Source organism: Schistocerca americana, chromosome 4 (assembly GCF_021461395.2).
Source record: "Schistocerca americana isolate TAMUIC-IGC-003095 chromosome 4, iqSchAmer2.1, whole genome shotgun sequence".
In the NCBI taxonomy this organism is placed as follows: domain Eukaryota; kingdom Metazoa; phylum Arthropoda; class Insecta; order Orthoptera; family Acrididae; genus Schistocerca; species Schistocerca americana.
In genome coordinates, this window is record NC_060122.1 from 137,100,496 (window position 1) to 137,123,329 (window position 22,834).

Here is a 22,834-nt window from a genome sequence, read left to right on the forward strand (position 1 = left end):
AAATGTGGGGTTTCGCAGGGATCGAATGAAGGGTAGAGCCACGGGTCGTAACACATCTGAAATGTAACGTCCACTGTTCAAAGTGCCGTCAATGTGAACAAGAGGTGACCGAGACGAGTAACCAATGGCACCCCATACCATCACGCCGGGTGATACGCTTCCAATGTGCGTTCACCGCGATGTCGCCAAACACGGATGCGACCATCATGATGCTGTAAACATAACCTGGATTCATCCGAAAAAATGACGTTTTGCCATTCGTGCTCCCAGGTTCGTCGTTGAATACACCATCGTAGGCGCTCCTGTCTGTCATGCAGCGTCAAGGGTAACACAGCCATGGTCACCGAGCTGATAGTCCATGCTGCTGCAAAAGTCGTCGAACTGTTCGTGCAGATGGTTGTTGTCTTGCAAACGTCCAAATCTGTTGACTCTGGGATCAAGACGTGGCTGCACGATCCGTTACGGCCTTGCGGATAAGGTGCCTGTCATCTCGACTGCTAGTGATACGAGGCCGTTGGGATCCAGCACGGCGTTTCGTATTGCCGTTCTGAACCGACAGATTCCATATTCTGCTAACAGTCATTGGATCTCGACCAACGCGAGCAGCAATGTCGCGATACCATAAACCCCAATCGCGATAGGCTACAATCCGACCTTTATCAAAGTCGGAAACGTGATGGTACGCATTTCTCCTCCTTACACGAGGCATCACAACAACGTTTCACCAGGCAACGCCGGTCAACTGCTGTTTGTGTATGAGAAATCGGTTGGAAACTTTCCTCATGTCAGCACGTTGTAAGTGTCGCCACCGGCGCCAACCTTGTGTGATGCTCTGAAAAGCTAATCATTTGCATATCACAACATCTTCTTCCTCTCGGTTAAATTTCGAGTCTATAGCATGTCATCTTCGTGGTGCAGCAATTTTAATGGCTAGTAGTGTAGTTATCCTTACCGTAAACACGCCAGAGAGCACTGTAGTTGGCCATTAATGAGCAAGAATATTGTTCCCTGTGTGGCCTTAAGACTGAATGATAGGAACCATTCACGGTTTCTTTGTTCATCATCAGTTCCTTATCATGGAATACAGACAACGTGATTGTACTTGGCCAATATGAACGCACGTCTCATCGCAGTCCAGGTGGTCATTCACCAATACTCACCCACTTTCTCGCTTTCCTGTTTTCCTTTTTTGTTGCACCTGTAGAGCCCATGCCTCTTTTCCTTGTGTGCGTGAAGACCGTCAGATCGTTTCAGCTTGGTGTTCCACTAGCTTCCTGCTACAAGTCGACCTAAAAATCGCGGCGCCGCGGAGAACAAATCGCAGGGTCGTGTCCTCGCGCGCACTTTGCTATCTGGCCGCGCCCCGCCCCGCCACGTAAGAGGTTTCGCTCACTTTTCGCGGACTGGGTGGGCGTGCGTGGTGTTCAGTGTAGAGCGGACCGCCTGACACTCGGCCGTCCGCCGCTCAGCCGAAGGCCGGCCGTGAGCGCCGAAGGCTCCGCTCATTAACAGCGGGGCTCGGCAGAAATCCCATCCCGCCAAGGGGCGGGCGCCTGGCCGCGCTCTGTGACTCGGTCGCCTATCGCGGCGAGTGACTCAGTCCCCGCGCCTGTGCTCTTACTTCCTCGTTAAGCAACACTTTCCGATAGAGCTGTAGGCAAGCACGAGCAGTAACAGCAGCGCAGGACAGCGCTCAGAGAATTTTGTTGCAATAATACAAGTATTAGAAGGCTTCACAGAGTAACAAGATGACAAATCCGCTCTCATTGGACGTGAAAGCATTATTATTATCCAGAATGAGATTTTCACTCTGCAGCGGAATGTGCACTGGTATGAAACTTCCTGGTAGATTAAAACTGTGTGCCGGACCGAGACTCGAACTCGGGACCTTTGCCTTTCGCGGGCAAGTGTTCTGCCAACTGAGCTACCGAAGAGCGACCCACGCCCCGTCCTCCCAGCTTTACATCTGAGAGTACCTCGTCTCCTACCTTCCAAACTTGACAGAAGCTTTCCTGCGAATCTTAAGGCAAAGGTCTCGAGTTCGAGTCCGGCACACAGTTTTAATCTGCCAGGAAGTTTCACATCAGCGCACACTCCGCTGCAGAGTGAAAATCTCATTCTGGGAACATCCCCCAGGCTGAGGCTAAGCCATGTCTCCTCCATATCCTTTCTTTCAGATGTGCTAGTTCTACAAGGTTCGCGGGAGAGCTTCTGTAACGTTTGGAAGGTAGGAGACGAGGTACTGGCAGATGTAAAGCTGTGAGGACGGGGCGTGAGTCGTGCTTCGGTAGCTCAGTTTGTAGAGCACTTGCCCGCGAAAGGCAAAGGTCCCGAGTTCGAGTCTCGGTCTGGCATACAGTTTTAATCTGCCAGGAAGTTTTTGTTATTATTATGTTCTCATCTATTCACTTAAACTCGTCTAAAATTTCTTGACTGATTAGAGATTTATATCTGCAGACTTACAGAAAGCTTTTTACAACGTTGACTGCAATACTCTGTTTCAAATTCTAAAGGTTGCAGGGGTAAAATACAGGGAGCGAAAGGCTATTTACAATTTGTACAGAAACCAGAAGGCAGTTATAAGAGTCAAGGGGCATGAAAGGGAAGCAGTTGTTGGGAAGGGAGTGAGACAGGGTTGTAGCTTCTTCCCGATGTTATTCAATCTGTATATTGAGCAAGCAGTAAACGAAACAAAAGATTAATTCAGAGTTGGTATTAAAATCCATGGAGAGGTTCGCCGATGACATTGTAATTCTGTCAGAGACAGCAAAGGACTTGGAAGAGCAGTTGAACGTAATGGACAGTGTCTTGAAAGGAGGGTATAAGATGAACATCAACAAAAGCAAAACGAGGATAATGGAATGTAGTCGAATTAAATCGGATGATGCTGAAGGAATTAGATTAGGAAATGAGACACTTTAATAGTAAAGGAGTTTTGCTATTTGGGGAGCAAAGTAACTGATTATGGTCGAAGTAGAGAGGATATAAAATGTAGACTGACAATGGCAAGGAAAGCGTTTCTGAAGAAGAGAAATTTGTTAACATCGAGTATAGATATAAATGTCAGGAAGTCGTTTCTGAAAGTATTTGTGTGAAGTGTAACCATGTGTTTAAGTGAAGCATGGACCATAAATAGTTTATATAAGAAGAGAACAGAAGCTTTCGAAATGTGGTGCTACAGAAGAATACTGAAGATTGGATGGGTATACCACATAACTAATAAGGAGGTATTGAATTGAACTGGGGAGAAGACAAATTTGTGGCACAACTTGACTAGACGAAGAGATGTTCTGAGGCATCAAGAGATCACCAATTTAGTATTGGAGGGCAGCGTGGATGGTAAAAATCGTAAGGGGAGACCAAGAGATGAATACACTAAGCAGATTCAGAAGTATGTAGGTTGCAGTAGGTACTGGGAGATGAAGAAGCTTGCACAGGATAGAGTAGCATCAAACCAGTCTCTGGACTGAAGACCATAACAACAACACCAACAACAACGTCTCCGAAAGCCACTCACTTCTTGTACAAATGTTTTGTTATGGTCTTACAAATCTGTAATAAAGCGGTTGTCAATATTCGGTTCTAAAATTTTCCAATTTTTCCTAGATGTTGCTTGAAATTGTTCTTCCGCGGAAACCACTCTAGCATGATTTCTTTCAGCATTCGAAGATGTTTATAATTTAGCTTTTCCGTTTCTCCCTTTTCTTCATATTCTGTGAATGAGTAATTTTTCCAGTCTTAGTGATTTTGTCGATGGTAACTGTTGTAGTGAACAGTGTTATTAGACAACAGCAGTCAATTTAAATGTAGAAGTTGTCTGAATTCTAAAGAAAGAACAGAACAAAATTTGAAATACGTTAGTTTGTCTTTTCCCAATGTCCGTGTATGGTTGTGTGGTATATTCTTCTGCATGTTACAGAATTGCAATGGTTTGACTTTCGGAGTCGAAAACTGGAGACAAACCCAGCATTTCGCAAAGCGATTGCCAGAAAGAACTTTTAAACCATTCTCGATCTCTCTGCAGTTCCACCAAACGCGAATTAATCTGACAATCGGACTCTGTATACCTGTGGTTCACTGCTGTGGCCCGTAAGCCAATGTGCTGCACAATAAGCTCTACAGATAGCCCTTACCCTGATAATACGTGAAAATCTTGCACAAAGTTTCGCAAACAGACATTGCTCCCCATTACAAATGCGACACCATGAAGGCAGCATGCAACCACAGCGATATTCGCTGGAAATGTTGCACACGCTTACACGTGCAAAAGATTAGCTTTTCAGGACGATTATACAAAGTATGAGTAATGTCATCCACTTTCTGTGTATAACAAAAGATCTCACAGCGGGTTTCTCAATTAAAAATCGCATTTGAATATTGATCTTGTATGGAAAGTGGTATTCTGCATCGTGTAACAAGAAGAAATGCCTACCACCACAGGACTAATTGGACAGCGGCAGGATCGAGATCCGTCCAGGCAGTGGTTTATCGTTCAGATATGTCGCAGCCCACATCGGACAGGATCCCGCGATTCTGATGCAGATATGCAGTCGATGTGTTCTGGAGGTTTACTCAATCTTGTACAGCATCTCAACGACCCCACACGACTAGTGCCCTGGAGGAGAGCCGTGCGGTTAAAGGCGCTACAGTCTGGAACCGCAAGACCGCTACGGTCGCAGGTTCGAATCCTGCCTCGGGCATGGATGTTTGTGATGTCCTTAGGTTAGTTAGGTTTAACTAGTTCTAAGTTCTAGGGGACTAATGACCTCAGCAGTTGAGTCCCATAGTGCTCAGAGCCATTTGAACCATTTGAACCCTGGAGGAGAGACATACTGTTGTGACTAGACGGAACTACTTTCATCCGGCTATGACTGAGAATTCTTTGATTGCACTGGTAGGGGAAGGCACATCAAACTAGAACACTTGAAATATTAGTGTCCTTTATTACATAAATCAACAAACGACTTACGTAACTTTGTCACACTTCTTTTCCACAGGACTTTAAATGCAAACGTTTTAAATTAGGCTTTACCGTGGCTGTTATTGAGATTAAATGAAACAACAAATTCACTGTTTATTTATCTCTACAACGCGTTTCACGGGTTTAAACTTCCATCATCAGGTAGATTTACATTTGTTAGTATGACATGCGTGTGTGTGTGTGTGTGTGTGTGTGTGTGTGTGTTTGTGTGTGTGTTTGTGTTCTGTTACGATTTTTTGGAGGAACTTGTGGCACCCTTTAGTGGAGAAACAAAACACTATTTCAGAACACGATTTTAGGTTTCTTTTGACACAAAACTAAACGTATATCTAACGGTAATGATAAAGAAAATAAGTAATACAATCTCCAATGGTCACAGGTTTCTTTCACTGTCGTAACACATCACGTGTATACTGTCAAATTATGTGAACAAATATGGAATCTGGAAACTACTAGGTGCAAGGATCATATTTCAGAAGAGAAACATTATCACAAAGTACAAAGAATATACATCATAACAACAATATTACAGAATAAATTTTTGAAGGATTTTGGAGATCTTTGTTTTGAGGTACTGAATACATGCGTTGGCATAAAAATTTCAGTTGGTATATAAATCCGATTTTGTCAGGTTAATATAGCTTAAACTTCATACTCGTTTATATGATCAGGTGACATGTTACGAACTTTCAGTACAATAATTATGTTGGCTACAGTGGTAAAATTATACACAAATAACAATATTTTTTGAGACTCCCAGATAGATATGAAAGGCTGGAGGCAGAGCGAGAATAAGAGAAAAAGACAGTGAGAGGGAGAGAGGGGGAGGCAGGAGTGACTGGATGAGTGCAAACTTTCCAAAGTAGGGGGTTCTCAAGATTTTATCTGTTATACGCGATAACTACGTAAACGTTGGGGTAATACATTGGTTAATCCTTTAAAATATGCAGATGGATTTGCAAATTGTGCCAGTAGTTGATGTGCTTATAGTTTCAAGCTGACAGGGGGTACAAGCTGTTGGTGTGATGGTATATTTGTAAATGAGATCAATCCCTTGTACATTTGGGGGATGTCATGGTAACATAACTAAATGTATATGGTAAAGAATATTAATGTGTGTTTGCGTGTGTGTGAATTGCAAATTAAATATCGTAGGCAGTTGCTGAAAACAGAGATGATACTATTGTAAATATTGTAATTTTTGTTATTTAAGATGGATTCAGGTTGTTTTGTTTGGTGTTTGTATATTTAGAGTGTTTAGAGGGTGCCTTGTGTTTTGCCTTTACGATGGATGTGTAGCATACTCATACTTGTGTTGTTAACATGGTGTTTTGTTTCATGCAGGTGGGTGGCCATTGCTGATGTGTTGTATTTTTTTTTTTTTTAGTGCTGCCATGTGTTCTTTGAATCTAATCCCAAACGTTCTGCCTGTCTTGCCTATATAGAAGCTGTCACAATCCAATTTTGTGTAGAGCTGTGTGAAGTGTGTTTCGTGTGCTGATTTTGTGGGGTAACTTCTGTCCAGTCTTGTTGTCTGCAGTAGGGGAAATGCTTATGCTTTTTCATTTGATGGTGAGTAGGAAGATGATATTGTTTGAAATACGTTCAATCTCTTTTTGTATTCTGGTTGTTGGATCTTTATGTATTTCTGTTATATTGTTAGTCAGGGAGAGGTCTAAAGTCTTTTTTCTATATATGTTGCTCTTTCAATACAGCAGTTGTATCACCCTTGTCAGTTCTTACAATTATTGCATTGTTGTTGTTGTGATCTTCAGTCCTGAGACTGGTTTGATGCAGCTCTCCATGCTACTCTATCCTGTGCAAGCTTTTTCATCTCCCAGTACCTACTGCAACCTACATCCTTCTGAATCTGCTTAGTGTATTCATCTCTTGGTCTCCCCCTACGATTTTTACCCTCCACGCTGCCCTCCAATACTAAATTGGTGATCCCTTGATGCCTCAGAACATGTCCTACCAACCGATCCCTTCTTCTGGTCAAGTTGTGCCACAAACTTCTCTTCTCCCCAATCCTATTCAATACTTCCTCATTAGTTATGTGATCTACCCATCTAATCTTCAGCATTCTTCTGTAGCACCGCATTTCGAAAGCTTCTATTCTCTTCTTGTCCAAACTATTTATCGTCCATGTTTCACTTCCATACATGGCTACACTCCATACAAATACTTTCAGAAATGACTTCCTGACACTTAAATCAATACTGGATGTTAGCAAATTTCTCTTCTTCAGAAACACTTTCCTTGCCATTGGCAGCCTACATTTTATATCCTCTCTACTTCGACCATCATCAGTTATTTTGCTCCCCAAATAGCAAAACTCCTTTACTACTTTAAGTGCCTCATTTCCTAATCTAATTCCCTCAGCATCACCCGACTTAATTAGACTACATTCCATTATCCTTGTTTTGCTTTTGTTGATGTTCATCTTATATCCTCCTTTCAAGACACTGTCCATTCCATTCAACTGCTCTTCCAAGTCCTTTGCTGTCTCTGACAGAATTACAATGTCATCGGCGAACCTCAAAGTTTTTATTTCTTCTTCATGAATTTTAATACCTACTCCGAATTTTTCTTTTGTTTCCTTTACTGCTTGCTCAATATACAGATTGAATAACACCGGGGAGAGGCTACAACCCTGTCTTACTCCCTTCCCAACCACCGCTTCCCTTCCATGTCCCTCGACTCTTATAACAGCCATCTGGTTTCTGTACAAATTGTAAATAGCCTTTCGCTCCCTGTATTTTACCCCTGCCACCTTTAGAATTTGAAAGAGAGTATTCCTGACTGGGGCTTCATCTGTTTTCTTGTATGCTAGGAATCATTTTGTAGTTCGTTAATTTTATGGCAGGCTGCTATTATGTGATTTTGCTTCTTAAAGGCGATGCTTTAAATGTGCTTCACTTGGTCCAGTGGAGCTTGAAGGTGGTGTTTTAAATCTTTGTAGAGTAATGCCTCTGATTTACGTCATTGAGTGTGAAAGCATCCCTGGATGCACAGATTAACAATCTGTTCTCTTGCAACACAAAATGCAACCATCGCAGAAGTACATTTCATCAGGAACTTTAACTGTCACAAAATGATTGCTCCATCTAAGGTCTCGATTACGGCAGAGCTCTTGCAAGCTCGACACTATATTGAATTCAGCGTGAGGGCGCAGCTATACTGAGATGGAGAGCGTGTCTTCAGGAGGGTCTCCCATTGGTTGTTGCGTATTGCAGCGAGCCCTCGCTGATGTCTGTGGTACCGATTCGCGTTCACGACTTCCGTGTGACACTGAGATCTATGGACGACACTACACATACTATATTTTAATCAAATTAGTATACCAGGAGGCTGCTATTTTATGAAGCTTGATTCAAGTGTAGTACAGTTGAGCAATAAGCTTATTTCGGCTGCATTGCCATCTTGAGGTGAATTGGAATTACGTAGCACTGTTGGTATGCGATGTCTGTTCTAAAAATTCCGGAACACTCGTAATTTCACGCCAGTGGTGTGTTGGAGCGAAATGCGATTGGCATCCCTGCACACGCCTGTGTTTAATGTGTAAGTGCCGGAAGTTTCATTGTAGTATGTATGTTCAGCGCTGTATTAAGAAGAACGTCGTGTCGCGCTGTTTGCGAATTTTGAGATGGCAGAGTTAGAGAAGCAACACGTCTGCATGAACTGCTAACTGAAACTCAGGAAAAGCTTTACAGAGACACATCAAATGATGCAGGGAGCCTATAGTGATGAGTGCTTAAGCCGTACTCGGTGTTACGAATGGTTCAAAAATGACAGAAGTCAAAGATGACAGTCGTTCAGGAGGCCCTTCGACTCTACCGACGACACTCATGTCAGAAACATCAACGAAATTGTGGGTGCCAATAGAAGACTGACTGTCCAAGAGTTTGGAGAAAAATGTGACATTTCAGATGTATCATGTCATGAAATCCTGACACAGCATCTTGGAATGCACCGTATTGCCACCAAGTTAGTCCCATGGCTCATGAGTCAAGACTAGATAGACCTTCGCTTTGCAATCTGTGAAGAGCTTTTGGATAGCGCAAATGAGAACGAGATGTTCCTTAAGAGAAGTAGTGAGGAGGTCTGAATCTACGATCATTATGTTGACACCAAGGTTCCAAATGTGTGTGAGGTCCTAAGGGCCCAAACTGCTGAGGTCATCGGTCCCTAGACTTACACACTACTAAAACTAACTTACGCTAAGAACAACACACACACACACACCCATACCCGCGTGAGGACTCGAACCTCCGGCGGGAGCGGCCGCGCAGTTCGTGACATGGCGCCTCAAACCGCGTGGCCACTAAGGTTCAATCTTCACAATGTGTCGGGAAGGTTCTCCAAGACCAGAAGAAGCTCGTCAGGTCAAATTTCAAAACAATGCTGATAGTTTTCTTTGACTCTGAAGTATTAGCTCACCATGGATTCGTGCCACAGGTACAAAATGTTAATCGATGGTACTATCGGGACGAATTGAGACGCTTGCGAGAAAATGTGAGAAGGAACCGGCCTGCAATGTGGCGAGACAATGCATGGCTCTTGCATTACGACAAGGCACCCACACATTTATCCCTATTGGTGCGTGACTGTTGCACAAAAAGCAAGATCACTGTGCTGCCTCATCCTTCGTGCTCTCTAGACCTGAGCTCTGTGGAGTTTTTTTTTTATTTCCAAAGCTGAAAACCCCGTTGAAAGGACGAATATCTGCAACGATAGACAAAAGAAAATTCGCAGACAGCGTTTCGCGCGGTCTAACGAGAGGCGTAGCAAGACTGCTTCCGGAAGTGGAGACGGCGTTGGGAGCAGTATACCAACTGCGGAGGAGAGTATTTCGAAGGAGACCATGCACAATAAGTGAAAGGTAAGAGCAGAAAAATTTTATGAACAGAACTCGAATACAATTCTTACGCCTAGCTGTCCAACACTTGAATATAGATTCATAAAAGAGCAGCGTCCTGATATAGTAATATGTATAAAATGTCTTTACACGAAATACAAAAACCATACAATATTGTACGGTTGGCTGTACAGGATCCTACAGACACATCACAAACGTTGAATCAGGAAATGAGCAGCAAGGCAAGTATCCAGACACGAACGGTGCGTCTTCTGGAGCAGCACCGACTGTCAGATGGTGACCATTCTTGCGATCTTCCTTCACATGGCAGTAGGAAGAGAGGTTTCTCTAAAGCAGCGCGCTTAGCGGAAACATTACACACAAGACGGGCACCATGCTGTATTTCCAGACTAGTGCGCTCTTTGTGTACAGAATCACGTTAGCCCTGTCAGAGTGGGAAGGCTCCGAGGGAACGAACGTTGTCAGAATGTATTTGTCAGTCTCATATGAGGCCACCACCTCACAGAACGGTACGCGGTGCTTCACGATTACCCCTCGAAGTCATAGCGGGTAATTTGGACAGCAGCCGTTATATTTCCTACGTCTTACGGCAGGTGGCTATGCCATACCTTAGAGGTCTCCGTGACGTTAACGTTCAAGGCGATTACGCGAGGCTGTATGTTGCTCGTGCTTGTTTGACCTATAATGATACTGAGGTGTCCAAATGTTTCCACTGGCCAGCAAGCTCTGCAACCACCCATTATTTTTATTGCTGATTCGGATTCCCCAGAAAAATACGTAATTTTTGTGTTCAACATTTTCTTTTCGTTGCGTAACAGACGACGCTGTAACCAACAAAAATCAAAATGGGTTAAAAACCTTTGAAAAATGATACCGCATGTTCGACATGGTGACCGATTTCTGCTATAAATCATTCACCATTCAAATTACCGTCTACGAAACATGGACTAGAATCATGCGTCACAGTCCATTGTCAGATTCTCGCAGCAATGCGACAATGTGAGTTTCAAGGAAGTAGTTCCACTGTTCCGAGAGCGAAAGTGATCGTAACGCCAGAAGTAGTTCATAATTCATTGATAAAGAAACCAACGAATCGTTCTAACTGCTTTCAATTTCACCGACGTCTGTGAATGAAATTACACCAATGATGTGCACGAAAAAATGTATTATATACTTGAGAATAAAGTTTTTTGCTATAAAAAGCGGTTTCTCATTAAAGAGTTTACAATAACTGTCTTTGTAGCCTCCTGGGATCCTATCTAACGTGTTTTTCTTCAGATTTTATCATTTCGCAAGGGTTATTAACACATTATGATTTTTGTCGATTACAGCGTCATCTGTCACGCAACGAAGAGAGTGTTGAATACAAAAGCTACGTCTTTTTCCTGGAGATAAAAAAAATCGATGTTTCTATTTAAGATTTCAAAGTTGACCCCCTCCCGTCCTCTGCGGGTGAGGTGGGAGTGGTCGAGTTTGCCCCTTTCGACACAAACGACTTTTATTACATTCATTTTATACTCTGATTCGTATTTTTCCTTACATTTCCTGACAAAAAACGAGACACGGCCAAAAGGGAAGGACAAAGCGAAATGAAACTATGGGGTTAACAGTGTATGTGATGTTATTTCATTGATTACAAAATTAACTCAAATTTACAAAGAACTTAACAGTAAGTACCAAGTTCTCTGTTGTGTTGGCAGAAGAGCCAACACCGTGTTACTAGTGGAGGCCGAAATGCACCCGTTTTACCTCACGCAGGCTGGCGTGAGGAGGGAAGAACTATACTGACGTGAGGTCTGGAGCATGACAAGGAATTAGAATTCAGAAAGCGGACATAACTAGTTTGATACTTAACTTTAATCCATTAATGATGAACGTCGCTCTTGACGTTACATGATTCACAATATTATCTGTTCAGAATACATTCTTGAAGAATATGGCGCCTTGCTAGGTCGTAGCAAATGACTTAGCTGAAGACTATGCTAAACTGTCGTCTCTGCAAATGAGAGCGTATGTAGACAGTGAACCATCGCTAGCAAAGTCGGTTGCACAACTGGGACGAGTGCTAGAGAGTCTCTCTAGACCTGCCGTGTGGCGGCGCTCGTCTGCATCACTGATAGTGGCGACACGCGGGTCCGACGTATACTGACGGACCGCGGCCGATTTAAAGGCTACCACCTAGCAAGTGTGGTGTCTGGCGGAGACACCACATTCTCAGTATGGCGTTGCACTTCCTCTGTCCTGTAAACATGCACCGATTCGGTTGGCCGTCCTGAGGCAAGCTCGACACAACCGTTGTAACTTGTTCTTGATATCCCGGATACTGGCACTCGGACAGAATTGTCCGAGCCGGTCCTATACATGTTCTGTCGGAGACCAATGAGACTCACCTGGATCCCTCATCTCCGCTCCATCCAATCCAAAGCCCACAACCGCCTCCAACCCCTCAAACTCCTCTCTGGCCGGACGTGGGGGTTGCACCCCTCTACCATCCTCCACACCTACAAATCCTTAATCCGTCCCATCCTCTGCTATGCCAGTCCTGCCTGGGTATCTGCCCCCCCCAAATTCTATAAGTCCCTCCAGATCCTTGAGCGGCATGCACTCCGCCTCGTCTTCCGTATACGCCTCCCGTCCCCCATGCGGATCCTCTATGATCTCATTCCTTTCCCCCATCTGCTCCTATTCCTCGAACATATCCGCATCCTCTACACCTCCCGCCGTCTTGATCCCCCTCAGCCCATGGTTGCTCCCCTCCTCTCCCATCCCCGCCCCCTGCCATGTCTTCACCGTTGTGACCCCCTACCCTCCATCTCTACACCCTACATCTCCTTTCCCAAGGTGCCTTCCATCAACTCCCCCTCCCGGATGATGCCCTCTCTCCCTCCATTTATCCCTCCTATCGATCCTCGCTACTCCTCCTTTCCTCCATCCTTTCCCTGGGCTCCCTCTTCCCCCCTTCCGTCCTGTTTTCTCCCCACTACACCTCTCCCTACTTCCCTTCTCCCCCCACCCCTCGAGTCCTTTTGTATTGCCCTCCTCTGCCTACCCCACTCCCTGTCGCGTCTGCCCAGCGCCTCCCACCCCTCTTATGGGTCCTTATCCTCCATCAGCTTCTTTCCCGGCTCCCCCCCTTTGCTTTTACTCCTTTCCCCCCTTTTTTATTTTCCCATCATCTGTCCAGTTTCCCCCCACCTGCTCTCGGCTGTGGTATGTCACATTTGCCAACTTTTTAGTGCAGTGTTCCAGTGACTGTTCAGTGTTGTTCGTCTTTCTCATGTTGCGAACAGAAACCATGCTGTCGCTAGGTGTGAATTTTATGTCTTTTGCGAACAGAAACCAGACTGTCGCCATGTTGTTTTAACTGTCTGTCTATTGTTTTACCTGTCTGCTTCGTATGTATTTTATTAGCATCGTCATCCCTCTGTTCTTTGTTTTAAGTTCCAGGATTTCTTTTCGCCATGTTACTCTTTAAGTCTCCGATTTTATCACCTGTTTTTATTATTTCTTCTCTTCATCTTTCTAACAAAGGCTGAAGAACAGCATACTCAGCTGTTGCCAGCCTGCCCCCTTCGGGGGGAACTGAAATTCAATAAAGCAAAAAAAAAAAAAAAAACCAAGGAGAGTCATTAACCGCCGTCTCCTCCTACCGTCCCATCAGCCTTACCTCAGTCTTCAGCAAGGTCCTGGAATCTATCCTCACCCGACGCATCCACCAGCATCTCCACCAGCACCGCCTCCTTCCCGTTACCCAGTGTGGCTTCCGGCCGTCCTTCTCTTCCGACGACCTGCTCCTTCACCTCACTCATCTCCTTTCCAAACAGCTTAATTCCCGTCGCTCCGCAATCTTCCTCTCCCTGGACCTCGAACGTGCTTATGACCGCATATGGCATTCCGGTCTCCTCTTCAAGCTCCAAACCTTCGCCCTTCCCATTAACTACGTCCGTCTGATCGGCTCCTTTCTCTCCCACCGTCCTTCCTACGTCACCATCCATAACACGGATTCCTACACCTTTTTTGCCTCCGCCGGTGTGCCCCAAGGCTCCGTCCTCTCTCCCCTTCTGTACCTTTTATATACGGCGGACATGCCACCGCCGTCACCCCCCGTCCACCTTCTCCAGTTTGCCGATGACACCGCCTTCCTTGCCCTTGCCCCCACCCTGCAGCGCTCCCAACGCCTTCTCCAATCCCATCTTGACGGTTCACCGCTTGGTGAACCAGTGGTTGCTCAAGGTCAATCCCTCCAACACCTAGGCGATCATTGTAGGCAAGACCAGCCCTTCCTTCCGCCTCCTTGATTTCTATCTCACCATCTATGGCCGTCCTATCGCCCTCACCCCCACCCTTAATTACCTCGGCGTCACCCTTGATCGTCGACTCTCCTGGACCCTCCATCTACGGACAATCCAAGCCAACGCACGCTCCCGACTCCATCTCCTCAAGCTCCTTTCCGGCCGTACATGGGGTCTGGACCCCACCACCATACTCCACACCTATAAATCCCTCATCCGCCCTATCCTTTGTTACGCCCATCCAGCCTGGATCTCCGCCACCCCTATCTTTTATAAATCCCTTCAAATCCTTGAATGCCATGCTCTCCACCTCACCTATCGCATCCATCTCCCCTCCCCCACACGGATCCTGTACGATCTCATTCCGTTCCCCCACCTCCTCCTTTTCCTTGAAAGGATACGGATCCTGTACACCTCCCGCAAACTCGATCCTCCTCACCTGCTTGTCTCGCACATCCTCTCCCGCCCCCGCCCACTGTATTCCCACGTCCCACCCGGTCTCCGTCTCTCCACCCTCCTTACCCTCTCCCAAGGTGGCTTCCGCCAGCTCCCTCTCCCTGATGATGCCCTCCTCCCCTCCATCTACCCCTCCTACCAACTTTGATGCTCCCTCCCTCTTCCTGTTTTCGCTCCTTTGGGCACCCTCCCACCCTTCTCTCCCTCTTTCCTCCCTCCTCAATTTCTCCCCACTCCTCCCCCGGGCTTCCCCTCCCCTGTCCCCCACCTCCTTCCCCTGTCTCCTCTGCCATTGGCATCTTTGTTCTCCCCTCTCCCCCCACCTCACCCTTCTTCCCCTCTTGGCAGGTCCCCGGACTTGTACACGCTAAGTGGACATTCGCGCGCCGGAGATCATCGCCATCAGTGTCTCGTGTGTGCCGTCGTGTTTAGTGTTCAGTGTTCACTGTCACACTCCATCGTTCACCTGTGCCATCGCCATTTTCAGTGTTAGTGCGTCGTGACAACAGTTTGTAGTGTGGATTATCGTCGAGTGTGAACGGCTCCGTGTTTGTCTTTATGTGTCTACTGTTTTATTCCCCACCGTTATGTCACATCTGTGTATTCTTTCTGTTGTTTATTTATCTACTCTATGGCTGAAGAGCGGCGTAACATGCTGCTGACAGCCTGCCTGTTTGTACGGGTTTGAAAATAACAATAAAGAAAAAAAACCAAGAAGAGTACTTCAACAGCATGCCACCAGTCCATAGAAACACGTCCCATGTGTGGATTAGCGTTATCTTGTTGGAAAATTGTTCACTTGACTGTGACATGAGAGGTAACACCCGAAGACGCAGCACATCCTTGAGCTACCGTTGTACCGCCAGAGTTCCCTCAGAGAATGACATGAATTCATACCTCACGGTTCCTTACGCCATGACACAAAGAGTATCATCTCTGTGCCCCTCCAGAACATTGTAAGAGGTGGACCTCCCCATCAGGTCGCCACCACACTCGCAGACGATGACCATCCGGTGTAGTGCAGAGCTGCTACTCATAGCTGAACACAAAGCGTCCTCATTCATTAGCAGTCCATAATTCCAGGTTATGGCACCACTCCAGACGCAGCTGTCTATGTTGTGGTGAAGCAGCTTACACATGGGACGAAAACTCCGTAGTTCGGCTGCTGCTAGTCTCCAGCCAATGATGTGAAATGACACAGAATGGTCCAGGAAGTCCATTACTTCTCGGATGGTAGTCACAGATGCAAAAGGGTTACGCTGTGCTTGGTGCACGATGCGGCGATCCTCCGTTGTGGTAGACAAGCGTGCTCGATCGGAATCTTGACGATGAGTATGGCTGCCCTATCCCTTGCTACTGTCACACCCAAAAGCCTCACATAGCGCGATACTGCACGATTTGGCCAGCCAATAAAATGTAGACCTACAATAAGGCCGATTTGAAACCGTACCAGGTCCTGATAACGCTGTCTCACACGAGTACGCGGCATCTCCTTGGGCTTCACAGTAATCACGCGTTATCTGACACTGTTCACACCATGTATATATCCTACCACGCCTGGTTAACAACACTAAAAACCACACTGATGTATTCTGATGGTCGATCTACCTGTCACAGGGAACTGCAACTCTAAGCATTTACATACCCGGAGATGGAGCGTAAGTCTACGAGTACATTTCAGTCCCTTCATGTCTTGTGGGTGCTTCGCTTCTTCCCTTTTCTTTTCCAGATAATGTATTCTCCTTACGGCATCACGTTTATCCAACTACACGAAGCAGTATTCAATCACACGGTGGTCAGAGGCTATTGTCTCGTCGGTGTATGTGCTACTCCTCACATTCGTTGCCCGATTGGAAACACAGGATATCAAATTCTGAAACAGAGACAGCACATTTCACATCTACTTACTTCATAGCAAGCTTTCCTGCAACTTGTTGAACGTAAACTAGACATCATTCAGTCCCAAAAAATGAGTCGTGCACTAAATACGTTTGAAACAGTGTAAGAACCATAATTTTCGACTTAGTGGTAAATAAGTCTTCAGGATGCAAGAGCTACTCTGAGATGAAGAGGTTGGCACAGGAGAGGAATTCGTCGCGGGCCGCATCAGACTTGTCAGAAGACTGATGACTCACAAAAAAAAAGCGTCAGAAGAGGCGAACCAGGAAAAATCCTACCGTCACTGTTGACGGCGGCTTCTAGAAGTCTCCGACGCGTGGCCGCAGTCCTTGGCAGTGACCGCCTGCAGCTGTCCCTCTCTCCCTCTCCCCCCCCCCCCCCCCCTCTCTCTCTCTCTCTCTCTCTCTCTCTCTCTCTCTCTCTCTCTCTCTCCCTCTCGTGCACTCTCCGTTCACCCAGCCGTCACGTTGTACTCAAACCAGAATCGATTTAGTTACTTGGGAGATGACGCTTGCTGTTCTACGTACCAGAGTGACCAACAAACGCTACACGTTAAGATCACATCCTTTAGGTGCAACTTGGGTTAAGACTCGAAAGAAACACCTCCGTTTTTTTTTTTTTTTTTTTTTTTTTGCGGTTTTACATCCCGTCTTAGATGAATTTCTTACTGTGCTTTTCTACCACAGAACGAGATGGGGCGCAACATGCATTCAAAATAACGTCAATTCAATTCACTCACAGACATATACCTTTAGGTTTCCTATCGTTTCATAAAACGACTGTGGGCAAATGCTGCTATGATTCTTTTAAAAAAGACACAGCCGGTGTCTCTGTCCTTCCCCAATCAGAGCTTCTACTACGTATTTAACTGTCGTCGAAGAAACCTTACACCCTAATCTTATATTACCCTATCTCCTTCCTTTCTTCTCCAAGAGTGTCTTCTGTTGTCCGCTAGTAGACGTTGTGAACCAAACGCATGCCTTTCAAATCGTTGCCTTATCCATGATGTCGTCACAATAAGTTGCTTCATAAGTGTGCACGGTTATATCACTGTGAAATGAAAGACTAAAAGGAATCTTCTAAGTAACTGATATATAGGGTATAAACTTTTTGTTTGTTCTGACTGTCTCTCGGAATATCGTTTTTACCACCCTGAAAGTTTGTTCCGATAACAATTTTCCCCGAACCCTTAGACACATTTCAGCATTTCTTCCACGGCTGGCTGAAAATTTTGTTCAAGAAGTACCTACTTAGATAGCCTTGCCTTTCAATCCGATATCGCAGCTTCTTGTTATAACCTAGTTATACACCGACATTGCTGAATTAATACTACTACTTCTAGATGAAACTGTAGTTTATTAAAATAAGTAAGTAGGCAAAGCACTTTCAAGCCTGACGCCCGAACAATTTATACAACAAATCCTTTTTTACGAAAACCTGTAGTAAAGTAGTTTCAGAAATTAAGCATTTATTGTCGTTAGTGTCAGTGTGATTCCGCGGATAACTTATGTGCTCACCAGAAGGAGTAAAACAAAGTAAGTTACTCATTAAATAATGCCTTGTAAATTCGGTTTCAAATTATTCTTTCTATGCCTTGAAGAGAGACACATGAATAAACGTCTTAAACCGATGAAACCTAGCGGCCGGCCTTGGTGGCCGAGCGGTTCTAGGCACTTCAATGCGGAACCGCGCAACTGCTACGGTCGCAGTTTCGAATCCTGCCTCGGGCATGGATGTGTGTGATGTCCTTAGGTCAGTTAGGTTTAAGTAGTTCTAAGTTCTCGGGGACTCATGACCTCAGATGTTAAGTCCCATAGTGCTTAGAGCCATTTGAAAGATTTTTTGATGAAATCTAGCAATACCCATATGTGCTAACACCATAAAAAATAGCATTTCTTGTTTCGCGACACATAATGAATATATCTGAGTCCAGATGTCAGCACTGAAGTCACCGCATCACACAGCTGAGACGTTTAGACCTGAAAGAGGCTGAAATAATATCTTCCAGTATACGGCTAAGTGCTGAATAAGGGTGAATACTTGGCGGGAAGCAGTTACCTTCCTAGGTCATTTCTTATCATGTCATTTTATACGGCATCCTAAAATGCTGTTAAGTAATATTGCGAGTTGACCGTGATTTTCTGCTCCAGGTAATTAACATTTACGAGATCTTACACGTTACAGGAGGTAACCCATATATTTTCCTGTAGACAGCTCGGTTTATTTTCTAGGTAATTACTAGTCTTAAGAGCACCACTTTATTGGCTTATTCTACACACTTGAGAAATAACTGCATGATGACAGTCACGTCTTATTGAAATCGCTTCTACAGCTGCATACAAATTGCGTCGCCTGACCACTTCAAACACTAACTGCGTCCGTTTAGTAAAAGCGTATATCCTTGTAGATAATATAGTACTGGTCATTAAAATTGCTACACCAAGAAGAAATGCAGATGATAGACGGGTATTCATTGGACTAATATATTATACTAGAACTGACATGTGATTACATTTTCACGCAATTTGGGTGCATAGATCCCGAGAAATCCGGATTTTCAATTGACGAGAGATCTGGAGAATGTGCTGGACAGGGCAGCAGTCGAACATTTTCTGTATCCAGAAAAGCATGTGCAGGACCTGCAGCATGCGGTCGTGCATTATCCTGCTGCAATGTAGGGTTTCGCAGGTGTCGAATGAAGGGTAGAGCCACCGGCCGTAACACATCTGAAATGTAACGTCCACTGTTCAAAGGGCCGTCAATGCGAACAAGAGGTGACCAAGACGTGAAACCAATGGCACCTCATACCATCAGGCCGGGTGATACGCCAGTATGGTGATGACGGATACACGCTTCCAATGTGCGTTCATCGCGATGTCGCCATACACGAATGCAACCATCATGATGCTGGATTCATGACATTTTGCCATTCGTGCACCGAGGTTCGTCGTTGAGTACACCATCGGAGGCGCTCCTGTCTGTCATGCAGCGTCAAGGGTAACCGCAGCCATGGTCTTAGAGCTGATAGTCCATGATGCTGAAAACGTCGTCGAACTGTTCGTGCAGATGGTTGTTGTCTTGTAAGCGTCCCCATCTGTTGACTCAGGGATCGAGACGTGGCTGCACGATCCGTTACAGCCATGCGGATAAGATGCCTGTCATCTCGACTGATAGTGATACGAGGCCGTTAGGATCCAGCACAGCGTTCCGTATTACCCTCCTGAACCCACCGATTCCATATTCTGCTAACAGTCATTGGATGTCAACCAACGCGAGCAGCAATGTCGTGATACGATAAACCGCAATCGCGATAGGCTACAATCCGATCTTATCAAAGTCGGAAAGGTGATGGTACGCATTTCTCCTCCTTACACGAGGCATCACAACAGCGTTTCACCAGGCAACGCCGGTCAACTGCTGTTTGTGTATGAGAAATCGGTTGGAAACTTTCCTCATGTCAGCACGTTGTAGGTGTCGCCACCGGCGCCAACCTTGTGTGAATGCTCTGAAAAACTAATCATTTGCATATTACAACATCTTCTTCCTATCGGTTAAATTTCGCGTCTGGAGCACGTCTTCATCGTGGTGTAGCATTTTTAATGGCCAGTAGTGTAGTTCTAGCGCTGCACTACAGACTCTCGCTTCCTCAGTCGTTCACAAGAATTATCTCTTAAATTCAAGATTTTTCAAGGACGTATCCACAGATTTCATTTATCACCTCCCAACCTTCTCTGAATACTTTACAACAATTGAACATTTCTATCCTGTACTGCCACACCCGTATCATCCAAATTATAACAGATTTCGCAGGCTGCTACACAGGAAAATTTATCGCCTGTCACTGCTCCTTGATTACAGGCACAATACTTTCCTCAGCCGGCCGCGGTGGTCTAGCGGTTCTAGGCGCGCAGTCCGGAACCGCGCGACTGCTACGGTCGCATGTTCGAATCCTGCCTCGGGCATGGATGTGTGTGATGGCCACAAGACTCCCCAGATATGAACATTATTGAGCATATCTGGGATGCGTGCTATTCAGAACAGATATCCACCCCTTCGCAACCTTATGGATTTATGGCCAGCCCCGCAAGATTTATGGTGTTAGTTCCCTCCAGCACTACTTCAGACATTAGTCGAGTCCATGCCCGTCGTGTTGCGGCACTTCTGCGTGCTCGCGGGGTCCCTACACGATATTAGGCATGTGTACCAGTTTCTTTGGCTCTTCAGTGCAGATATGCACAGAAACTTGATCGGAATGAAATTATGAGTATATTTTTACAGATACCTCAGGATATGCCCGCACCTTATACGTGATTCGCGAAACAGAGATGTGGGTGAATGTTGAGAGCATACAAGTAAATCCGGGTCTTTAGCTACCAGGAATTCGCAGTGAAATCTCACACAATTTAGAGAGGATGTCGTAAGCGTCAGTGAAAGGGTACGGGGCCCGTAGTGTGTCGTCTTTCCTCAGAGTTCAAGTTAGAAGCGCCTCTTCATATACGATTATGCCATAACATGCTCTTCGACTTCCAAGACACTTTGCGGAAACATGAAAGAAAGAGCGGCTAGAGTCTAGCACCCAGATGACATCGTGCTCATCGGAGACAAAGCGAAAACGTGGATTGTTTGGCCATGACGCAGGAATCAGTTGCTATCTCTTTACGGGAACCAACCCAACAACCATCTGAAAAATCTCAATGAACGGGGTGAAATCATAAACCAGTACAGCTGGACAAGGAATTGAAATCCAGACCTCCAGATTACAAGCACAGTTTCTCAGGCTTTGCAGATACAGTTTCTAAGTAAGCGGACATAGACATAACAATGCTCACTACAGGTTACACTTACTACCGATCCAACCTGATCAATGGACATAATACTTCGACTTGACCCACTATTATATTAGTGTATCATTTTCTTTAAGGCACTAAATAAACTACTGATGGTAAATTTCAAGAATATTTATGGTTTTCTTTCCTTGGTGGAAACAGACTTGAAAAAAAAATACCGTTGGATACCACATTTTCATGCTGAGTTCATTGATCTTCATGAAGTAAACACAGTTATGTAGAGCAACATTTGAAGTCGTCTTCGGTCAACTGGGATTAAATTTCGTTGTTCGCCGTCTAAAAGTCTGAACTAACTTCGTTGGTCCTGAATAGCTGTATCGTTAATTATCCGCCCAGAATCGTTATAGAGAAATATCTGTTTCATACATGTTAATTGCTAAAATCTTTCCAAGCATTACATAGCTACTTACTGCTCTTCGATACAGTGATAAACTCGCACGACAAACTTGCACCGATAGTTCTGAATGACTCATAAGTGTTCGTGATGAACACATGAGGTTGAGCTGAAATGGAGAGGAAATGTCGGTTAGGCGTTTGCAACTGCATAGTTGATCTATACGTAATTAGCAAACCATACTGATCGTAGGTTTCGCTGTTGCTAATAAATTTCCAGAAAGTATTGCTGTTTCAATTAATTGCTACAAGATCTCCTTTTGCGTTTGTCATGGTATTAGAAGTAAACCCTTAAAAGCGTTTGCTCTTGACTGCAGCCGGCCGCGGTGGTCTAGCGGTTCTAGGCGCTCAGTCCGGAACCGCGCGACTGCTACGGTCGCAGGTTCGAATCCTGCCTCGGGCATGGATGTGTGTGATGTCCTTAGGTTCGTTAGGTTTAAGTAGTTCTAAGTTCTAGGGGACTGATGACCACAGATGTTAAGTCCCATAGTGCTCAGAGCCATTTGAACCATTTTTTCTTGAGTGCAGCTGTTGCGGAGAACAAAACACAAAGGTATGCAGATATAGCATCCAACAAGAAATCTACACGACAGACACCACCAGTTTGCCCTCAACAAGACATTTTTTCTTGCTTTCGCTTCTCGTTTGAATTATTTAATAAGACATTTCGCAATTATTTGGAATTAATATGTTAGATTATCTATCAAATGGTTCAAATGGCTCTGAGCACTATGGGACTTAACTGCTGAGGTCATCAGTCCCCTAGAACTTAGAACTACTTAAACCTAACTAACCAAGGACAGCACACACATCCATGCCCGCGGCAGGATTCGAACCTGCGACCGTAGTGGTCGCGCGGTTCCAGAGTGTAGCGCCTAGAACCGCTCGGCCACTCCGGCCGACAGATTATCTACCAGCTACTGCTATAAACTCATAACATTTAAATTTTAATGAAAATATTTTCACGTCCACTATTTAAATTATTTGAAAAACTATTAAAAGCGGCAATAGTCCTCTTTCTGTCTTCTTTGTTGTGCTGACTTATGAAGCTCGGTTAAGGTTCGCAGGTGGTTTCATAGTTTTCTCA